The sequence below is a fragment of the Anabas testudineus genome, chromosome 6 (assembly GCF_900324465.2).
Source record: "Anabas testudineus chromosome 6, fAnaTes1.2, whole genome shotgun sequence".
NCBI lineage: Eukaryota > Metazoa > Chordata > Actinopteri > Anabantiformes > Anabantidae > Anabas > Anabas testudineus.
This window is the reverse complement of record NC_046615.1, coordinates 6,525,737-6,534,978: the sequence shown is the minus strand read 5'-3', so window position 1 is coordinate 6,534,978 and position 9,242 is coordinate 6,525,737.

Below are 9,242 nucleotides of genomic sequence, written 5' to 3'. Positions count from 1 at the left end.
GGAGTTAATTTGAAAACGGCTGTTCAAATGAATGCAATCTGAACATGTAATTACTTGAAATATCATTTCAACAAAGGCAGCGTTTGATACTTTTAAACATCCTTGATCAAATGACAGTAAAATTGGATTGGTATGTTGGAGCTTTTTGTAGTCAAATATAGCAGCGAGTATTCTGATCATTGACAGCTTCCACAATGGCGCCGTGTGTGCTTAGACCAGTCTTCATTTGTATCTAATCAGATTGCACTTTTGTCGCATTTCCAGCCCGGCACATGTTGATAATGGATTCGCAGCCAAGTTCAATATTGTACTGCTCCACTGTCTTGACACGTTTTAGTGCCAATACTTTCCAAAAAGCAGCAGAAGACCTAATTACAATTGATCAGAAACTGTCTGCTGTGGAAATTCAAGCCTCATCTAGAAATAATTCAGTAATTCCGACAATTCTTCTTTTTTTTTTAAGGTTTTCAGTGCGTGTGTGTGTGGCAGTGGTGTATTTCATTTCTTGTCCCTTGTTCAGAGAAAATTGCCTGACAAATGAAGCTAATCCATTTTTTACAGATCACAGTGGCCAGAAGTCACAGAGTGGTGGGAGTGGCCTTTTCATGTTCTAATATATTCTCATAAGTCTGACATAGAAAAGTCTTTTGTCTTTATCTGTACAAGGTGTTTGGAGCTGGAACAAGTCACTGAAATCATAAAATATACAGTATTGCAATGTATTAAAAAAAATTAATACTACCATTCACTTTAATACTATTCACCACTGAGTATGGTGACATTTGATCCTTCAAACCAAATGCTGCAATTTCAAGTTTCATTGAAGTACTTGATTATGTTTAACGGTATGGAGTGTAAACAACTGGCACAAGGTTCAAATAAACCCATTCAGCTCAGTGCAAGATATCTGGAAACACATCAAGACCAAATCGCCCGCAATTCACCAGTGATGTTTAAAGACAAATGTAGCAGAAATGTGAAAATGTCATTAATTTTGAGATCCAAACAGTGGCGACTCTCCGGTTTCCTTTTTTTCCCTGAGCCAACATATTGTTGTTGCAGATAGTACACTCTGAGCTCTGACCTTTCTAGCTTATATATTACTTTTAATACACATCAAAGTGTGCTAAAGCCCAGCCAAGCTTAAAAGCTGAAAGCCGCAGAAAACCATTTGTCAGATGTGTTTTGATGTAAAGTTATGTTCATAAATAATGGAATGATGATAAGTTTTTTGGCTTTTTGGCCTCTGCACACTTGATGTGTGAGCAAAGTCAAGACTTTCAGCTTTAATTCAAGCCATTTTCATACACATGCTAACATTTTGAGGGGTATCATAAATAATGGAATAAGATTAACTTTAGAACTTACTTTTTATTTATTACTTTAAAAATTCTTTGCAGCCAATGACCCAATGAGGTCAGGAACCCATGGACATGACCAAATGGTAAGATGCTCCATCTTTAAGCTGTAGTATGCTTTGGATCATGAGCGGTTACTTTCCTTCTCTATACCGGGAGACTTGTTGATCTTGGTTTCATCAGTCCAAAGAGTCTTGACACGCCTGCCTCTTCAGGAGTCTTGACCGGATGTTGTCAAAGGGTTTTTCTTCACCATGGATAGAACTCGGTGGTAATCTACTTTAGTTGTCATCCGTGGTCTTCCAGGCCTTTTGCTGATGCTGATCTGCCAGTTGTCTGTCTCTGTCATATGTTTATTTTGCCTAATGAGGGCCTCCTTCCTTTGCATCCTTTGACACCTTTTTGGATCTCATGTTGAGAGCTCCAGGCCTTTTTTTCCTGCTTGATTGGTTGACTGGAGTAATAAGGGAACAAATCACACCTGGCCACACAACTGCTTGTCAGCCATTTGTTCCATTACTTATGAGTGTGTGTATGAAAATGGCAAAGTCAATGTAAAGTTTTCATTCACATCTATAAATATATATAATAAATAATAACGAGCATGGATAAAACGGCACAAACACAAATCACTACTTTGCTCACTGTAATAACCCTACTGAGAAAAAAAAAAAATAGAGTTTTTAATGAGCTACTGTACAACTTCCTGTGCCTGCTGCATTTCTTGTGGTATATAAAGAAATGAGCCATACACTTTCCTAAAAAAGCTTTGCTTGTGTTTTTAGGGCATCAGCTCAGTTTGAAGGACGCGTCCTCTGGAATTTCACAGGTTGTGGTATTTTATTGTAACACTTACTCCTGACATTTGAGGTAAATCAATGCATCCCGCTTCTCAGCTTGAGTAGTTTTTTTTTTTTTTTTTATGATGAGGACTTCTCAGCGCATGTTCTAAATGTCATTGTGTGGTCTATTCGCAGCAGTATTTGCAGGTAAGTAATGATGTGAAGAAAGTGGGATTTTCAGTTGATACTGAGAGGGAGAAAAAAAAAAACGTTTCCCCAAAGCTGGCTTTACCTGACGGCCCCTGACCTTCCTGTGTGCATGTGCACGAGGAGAGCCTTCACTCAGGTGTGGTAATCCATTCTTCCTGGTAGCTGTCGCCGGTCCCCTCTTCATGCTTCTCACCTCACAGCGCCACCGTTCTCCTCCTCCTCTACCCCGTGGTAACCTGACCCTGCAACCACAGCCCATCCAATCCCTTGGTCTGTCTTCAAAGGACTTCACGGTTTCACGAGCAATCTGGACACACACACGCACGGCCCATTCTGCACGTGCATTGTGACACACTGTAGCCTACACACTGCCCGTATTTTACAAGCTGTGACCTTTAGAGGGCAGCAAAGTTTCACCAAGAGCGAATTGTGACACACTGTGCTCATTGTTCAAACTGTGGATCCCCGATGTGTTGGCCAAACATCCTCTTTTCCTCACATTTCTAATTTACCGCGACTTCTCTCTCTTCTTCTACATCCTGCGTTCTCTCTTCCCACTTCCTTCAAGTCTGCGCTGTTATTTCTTTTAGACCAGCACCCCCTCTCTGTCCCAGTTGTGGAGTGAGTCGAAGATTGACACATCTGCTATATCTGGTTATAGACTGTAATTAAAACTCATTTGGCTTGCTGATGGCATTTTCCGCCCCCGTTCATCCATTGCAATTAGTCAGTATTAGTTGACCTGACTGTCTTGTATCAGATTGGGTTATTGAATGAAAGTAGAGGTAAACAGGCTGAGATAGCGGTGGCATCACCCTAGGGTGACAGCCATTCTAAGATCCTAAGCATCTCAAGCACATACGCTATGACTTTGTCCATCAGTTTCACTGAGTCATGTTTTTCAGGAAAAGTTGATGAAGATACTTTTAACACTTTCCATAAACAACACTAGCATGCACATGTACATACAGCACACATTCACAGTAGGCTCTGCTACTGTGCTCATTGTTACATGATCACAAATAACACTTCATCTTTTACCTAATGATCCAGGTGGGTCACCTGGAAAAAGCTGAAGTGCATTTCTGTCTGTCAGATTTTAAGACTCACATCATGTGCATACCCCCAATAATTTAGTCTTCATCAAAGTTATATTGTGAAAAAGCAAAAGTTCTCAGTTGAAAAACTTTTTGAACAGACATTGATGTACGGCATAATATTTGCAGCATAGTTGGAGTGGTAATTCAGTTTTCAGATTTTTAATTGTGCAGAAGTGTCAAACCTCTTGAAATTATTACCATTACACTTGCATGGAGTCCCACAATATAACATATAGTCCCTGTTGATGCATATCCAAAAGTTGTTACATGGAGGAAATGAAATTAAACCATAATGACAAAAGCAGTGCTGTTAATCAATTAAAACAGTTAATCAAGTTAATCACAGTCATAGAGTGTGATTAATCCCAATTATTCAATTATTTAAAAAAGAAACATTAAGTTAATTTAATTTTCGAATGATTGCAAAGACAGTGTATGGAACATTGAAATTGTGAAATTAAATTTGATACCAGCAACTTAAAAAGTTAGGACAGGGACAACAAAAGACTGGACAATTAGTGTAATACTGAAAAAAATGAGCCTTTGACAGCTTTTCTCAACATTAAGAAAACTTTTGAAGCATAGGTCTAGTAATAAATAAGTGAAAAAACTGATCTGTATGTTTAAGAATTGAACGTTTTAAAACATACAATTGCAAAAAATTGTATCGTAATATCATGATTCAGAGAATCTGATCTTTAGCACCTTAGGCACTGCAGTAAACCAGATAGACTCCTGTAGTGGACATCATTACATGTGCTTAAGAACCACCATGACCATCATTCAAAGAAATAAAGATATATAAACAAGATCCAGAAAGGTCGCCACCTTGTCTCGGTCCAAGCTCAGTAAAAAATGCCTGAGGTGAAATGGAAAACTGTTGTGTGATGAGTCACAATTACCTACTATGTTTGGAAATCACAGACGCTGTCATGTCCAGAAGACAGTGACCACTTAGCTTGTTAGCGATGCACAGTTTAAAAGTGCATTAGTGCACGTGGAATGGGTAACGTCCATGAACTTGAAGGCCTTGCATATTTCAGTCAGACAATGCCAAACCACACTGACCGCAACAGCATGATACCGAAGTAAAAGAGTCAACTGGTCTGCTTGTACAGTCCACATCTGCCGTCTGTGATTTGTTGCATTATGAAGAAAAGAAAAATACAGAGAAGGAGGCCACCCAACTGTTGAGCAGCTGAAATCCAATATCAAGCAAGAATAGGAAAAAATTGCTTTGAAAACTGCAGCAATTGGTCTCCTCATCATCATCAGGTTGATTTTCTCTGGCGAGACAAAGCTTTTCTAGAGCAGCACAGGACATTATACAATTGATTTCACATAATGGGTACTACTCTGCAAGACCTTTGTGTTGTGTGGTTGAGCTTCCCTTTAAATGCTTTGAAGCCTCTTGAAAGTCAAAAGAAAAAGCAGCAAAGACATTTCAAATAATTCGTGTTTGAATTGGAATATTTTAGGATCATTTATTACACTATGCTACTAAATATTTGATTCAAAGCTTACAGGTGTGTCGTTCACACTTCATCTGAAGCCCAGAATAGCAAGAGACGAGCATTAGTGAGGGGTTGTAGCTTAGTCCTTTATTTGATGAAATATATAATGCATGCAGTGAATGAAAGACTGTTCTTCTTACTTTTCTTACTTCTTTAGTCTAAATAATGAGTCGGTGGTTTTTCCTGTCAACACAGCTTGCCTTTTAATGGGTCGCTGTGTGCATCCCAGCGACCCACACTTGCAATCTCACTCGAGTTACCTTCCAAAAATCAGTTTATTCTGTTTCCCTCCCTCAGATCAGCTTACTCTCCGCTCTCCCCGTCTCCCCGTGTCTTGACTCGGCGCCTACCTCCCGTTCATCCAGACATGCACAGCAGTTGCAGAGCTGCATATTGAAAGGAGACGTGGTCTCACTTCATGAAGCTGTGAGTCTCGTTTAAATAGATGCAGCAGCTGGGCTGACACGCAAGTCTCGCCTTGTGAATCCATGCTCCTTATGCAACGGGAGAGCGGAAGCCAACAATGGTGTGACAAATTGCGTTTTCTTATTTTTCATTCCGCTGATTTATTCCTTCCCTCTACTGCTCTGCCACCCATCAACAACCAACTCTCACCACCAACACTGCTCAGCCACTCCCCCATCCTGTTTCCCATCTCCTTCTACCCTTTGGAGCGGAAGGCCTATAGCAATGGTAATGAGGAAGGTTAATTGGCCTTGCTGTGTCTTTAGGAGGTTGGATAGGACGATGGCAGTGGTGAGACGGGAGGTGACAATTTTCTCAATTTTCTCTGGATGCCCACCTGCTTACCCTCTGCTGTTTTCACATAATCTGAAATCTTCCCAACTGCGAGTCCTCTTTATCTGGGCAGCGGGCAGATAAAATACAGACTCTTCACATGGAAAATTTCATAGCGCCACCGACACCTTTCATGCTATTCAATTACTCAGGGGTCACACTCTGATGCTGCATGCCGTCAGAAAGTTGATTTGCATTTCCGGAGAATGATAACATAAGCCGGACAGAAATAAAGGAGATGAAATGTTCCCCGTGATGGATTGCCCCATCTCGAGCTATTTTTCACGAATATGCAAGTTAATTTTCGAAGTGAAATGAATGAAAATCATATACTACATTTACACACACACACACACTTTCTGACATTGGTTTCACGCTAGTGCTCTGACCAAAAAAATGTGAAATACCCAAATACAAGAGCTTAAAGAAGGAAATAATGTTATATTGTATGATTTTGTGAGCACCACATCACAAGGATACTCGGAGAGTCTCCCTTGATAATGTGTTAACATAGGCTTCAACATAACTGATCTCTTTCATTTTCTCTAATCTCTCTCTGCTGTTCCTGTTCAACACAAAACAAACAAACACACCACAAAGAAATAACAACAGCAACAGCACACATCGGCTGTCACGGCAAGCTACCAGAAAGTAGTTAGCAGTTCTCTTATGTAAATGCATGCAGGTTCTACTTACAGTAATGGAGTCACACATGAAAAATCACCAGCATTGTCCTTTACGTGAAGCGGCGGCACTTTAAATATTGGGTTGCACACATAATGGCCTTCGCAACAGGCGTGAGCACCAGAAATGCCGATTGAGCCAGTTTAGAAAATAGCATGAATTGAATCAACATAATTAATAGCAATTGCAAAAAAAAAAAAAAAAAGAATGGCTGGGAAAGGCACCTTGTTGAGAACATTTTTCATTAGCCATAGGAAGCCGTAGGAACTGTGAAGTGTGTGAATACTCTGCATAGACTTCTTTGCAACAAACAATGACACCGGGCCGTTACACAATCCATCCATGTGTATCACCTGCAGGTGCATGTTCCACCATTGTAACGCAACAAAAGTTAAATGGCCACTGAAACTATGTTGTAAAGACAATAACAACAGTATTTCTGTGTAATTCCACTGGATCTTATAGCTCAGTGTCTGCAGAAAGGGGTCAGGAGGTCAGTGGGATTCATTATTTCTCGTCTACCTCTCTCTTTCGCTTTCTCTCCTCTTACCTTTACTTTCATCAGCGCGAATACCTCCTTTCTCTCTATTTCCACTCCATCTCAGCCACTCCTTCTGTTCTCCATTCTAGTCCCCCTCATCCATCTTGAGGCTGCGGCCAGTTGGGGCACTTCAGGTGACCGATGAGCAGAGCCATTGATCACCATAAAGTCAGCCTTTTACACTTAATGAAAATCCCCGTTCGCTCACTCCGCACATGCAAAGTATTTGGAGGACCCCCAAAATATACACATACACACATTCGCTTACACAAATACACACATATGGAAGCTGAGTGCTGGAGGGAACTTGATTAAATCAATACAACAATACAAGTGGAGAGAATGAGAAGCAGGCAGATGGATGGATTCAACAGAGCATATTCATGTGTTTTACTTAACACTGCCACTTATTCACCACCAAGCACCTGTTACTTCCTCTTCCTGACTTTTTGCCCCTGTCTTGCTCTGCTTCTCTGCATGTTTTCCGAATGTTTTAAAGAAAGTTTTGGATTTGTAATGCGGTGTTGCGTCTTAAAAGACTGGCACTGTGTCAAGTCTCAAACCGTGATATGCACACGTCACATGTCAAGTTCACATCACATTTTCAAGAGGATCAAATAAGATCTTTTCACCCCCAAGTGACTCAGAACTGATTTGGTCAAGGTGGTGTGAACAAACCAAATAGGCCTGGGCCGGTTTGGTGTGTGGTCCTACATCTGATTCATAGCCAAATACCTGACTCCTGTGCACATGTGCAAACTGCCTGCCGTCATCAGTCAGCGTGGGCATCTCACAGTCTGGTAAAAAATAATCATAGAGGAGACGAGCAACACAGATGTGAACGGAGAGATGAGGAAGTGTCTCTCAAAGCTACACTGGAAAGAAGGAGAAGGAATAACTGAGTAGAGCAGCAGAGAAAACTGCATAATTTCACTGCCACACAAATGATGCTGTGTTTCTTATTGTCCACACCTGCCTCACGTTAAAGTTACACTTCTTATACTTGTTTTTCTTTGCAGCGATATTGACGGCTGAGCAGAATAACATGAACGCGAACCACGAAGGTTAAAATATCAGATGTGACAAAATAAAATCTGAGTTGAACATTAAAGCCTGTGATGTGAAAATAGCCAAAGTGTTTGAAGGACGTGAATGGAAAACAAACTCTACAGGTCCTGACTCCATATTGGCAAATCCAATCTCAACTGCAATCTTACTGTATTTTTCATGAGGTAAAAAGGAAATCATAACACACTTTGCTACTTGAAGCCTTAAAATGTCTAGCTGTTAGTATTTTCATGAAACCACTCTGGCCCGAGGGCAATCTACCGAACCACTTATCTTTCTTCATCACCGCCCCACCTGTAGCTGTCCACTCCATCTGTCCACATGCAAGTTTTTGACTGTGTACAAGCAAATTTAAATTTCAAATGAAGGAAAAAAGTTGTCAGCCGTCGCCTGCTGATTGCTATTAAAACAGGTAGCAAAGAGTAGTTCCTCTGGATTTGTATAAGCAGTAGAGAAGGAATAAAAAGTATACGATAAATACTTTTACTTTATACACGGGCAAAGTTTGACAGTACCCCGTCTTAGAGGGCGTGTGACCCATTTGAAGCACTAATAATCTCTTGACAACACAAAAGTGACAACTGGTAAAACAGGTGCAACTCCTCAGCTGTGATTGATAGCTAAAACCCAAATCTGTTTATGTGATGCATGTACCACTGGATTAGATGGTACATTAACTGGGAGAGACTTCGCCAACCATGAATTGAAACGAGGCTGCGGCGGATCCTGTCAGAACGCTCGGCGGGAGGCTGTCTGAGCCTGCCCTAGCGGGGAGTCTTGAGTCATCAAGTGGCAAGTGGAGCTGGATGGTGGTTGGTACCTGTGAGATGAGTGACACGGAGAGTGAAAAGCCAGGCTAATTAATGAATGGGAAGAGGCATGAAAATGAACCGGGGACTGAAGAAGTCGTTGGATGGATCGGATGAAGTGTGCAGCAGCAGCAGCAGGAGAAGGAGTGGAGAGACTGTGCTCCAGCTTATCACTGAAGTGAACTTCCAAACATCACGAACTCACTGGGCTTCTCATTTTTACTTCTTTAGGGACAAGTTATTAAAAAAAGCAGCAATGGAAAACATTAAAATGTGGCGTAGAGCTCTGTGGGGAAAGCTACATGTTCCCCTTTGGATATGAAAGTTGTTAGTGTGAGTGGGACTTTTAAAAAGGGACAGACCATCCAGTGTGGCAGA